The sequence below is a fragment of the Sinocyclocheilus anshuiensis genome, unplaced genomic scaffold (genome assembly GCF_001515605.1).
Source record: "Sinocyclocheilus anshuiensis isolate Anshui unplaced genomic scaffold, SAMN03320099.WGS_v1.1 scaffold295, whole genome shotgun sequence".
Classification (NCBI taxonomy): domain Eukaryota; kingdom Metazoa; phylum Chordata; class Actinopteri; order Cypriniformes; family Cyprinidae; genus Sinocyclocheilus; species Sinocyclocheilus anshuiensis.
This window is the reverse complement of record NW_015549573.1, coordinates 136,423-137,616: the sequence shown is the minus strand read 5'-3', so window position 1 is coordinate 137,616 and position 1,194 is coordinate 136,423. Positions and strand designations below refer to the sequence as shown.

General features: G+C 44.2%; 1 long non-coding RNA gene across 1 annotated transcript in view; it reads right to left on the bottom strand.

Annotated features, from left to right (window-relative positions):
- The window catches only part of LOC107657463 (uncharacterized), a 5,696-nt gene extending 4,775 nt beyond the window's left edge, over positions 1 to 921 (bottom strand). Inside the window, exon 1 of the long non-coding RNA XR_001630685.1 lies at positions 749 to 921. This is a non-coding gene — a long non-coding RNA (uncharacterized LOC107657463). The remainder of the gene's footprint in view (positions 1 to 748) is intronic.
- Positions 922 to 1,194: the final 273 nt, after the last annotated feature.

Below are 1,194 nucleotides of genomic sequence, written 5' to 3'. Positions count from 1 at the left end.
CCGGACCATCAGTAAGATGGTCACTATGAAGCCATAGAACCAACCAAACCTAATAGGTCCAGTATAGGAGACTATAATGCAGGAAATTTCCCACCTAACCTCGGTCAGGTGGAGAGATGGTGGTTACAGGGGAATTAGGAAGGTGAAGATATTGCAGATGTAAGACCCCCGAAGGAAATGAGTAGATACTGAGGTATCACTCTGATCCGGACAAAAGCCCCGACGCCCTGTATGGATCACATCTTTTACTTACTTTACTTACCTTCCTTTGACCTGCGATACTTGCACGCTTCAAACAAAACAGTCAATGAAGTGTGCTCCCGGTGCTCCCGGCGCCTATTTATACTATAGTTGCACCGGTAGTGACGTCATGGCTGTCGCCAGCCAACGTGTTGTTGGTGTTTTTTCAATGTATGCTTCAGACATGGGCCACGACGAGGAGTTCCCAATGGCGACCCCTAGAGGACGCAGTGTCTCGTTCCCAACTGCACATTAACGTGCTTGCAATCACGACTTTAGAAGTGGGAATAATGAAATTTACGCGTGAATGCAGCAATCCACTTTGTAGACGCATGTGTGCTTACTGGAGCTCAGCAGTGGCTATAAATAAACACGTTTCTACAACAAAATCACAAATACACTATAATATCTGTGCCAACACCTTCAACAATTCAACAGTTTACTTTACAGTAGTTCAAAAAATGCAATTTTAACACAAGAACCCATGTTTTTGGTTTTTAATACTCACATTTGAAAACATCCTCGTTCTTCTTGATGTTCGATTATGACGTATCCTCCTCCTCTTCTTCTTCTTCTTAAGGATTTGCGGCTGTTGGCGGCAGACTAGACGCATCCTCTCTTCTTCTTGGTTAACGTATCCTCTCCCATGGGATTGTGGGATAGAAAAGTATCCCACGATCAGCACTTCGGAGTCTGGACGGGACGCAGTAGGCCATCCGGGGATCTCTCGCCTACTCTTATATGAATACTGGGGTTTTGGACATACTACTCTTCTCACGTACCCATTTCACCTACTATATAGTAGGTACGTAGGCATATTTGAATGATACTTAAGTATACGTACACCCGAATCTTGCGAGAAATAGTGCTCCATCCAGGTAATTCTCGCCTACTCTTTTGTGGATATTGAGATTTCATGCATACTTTTCCTTCGCCTACTGCTTTTTGCCTACT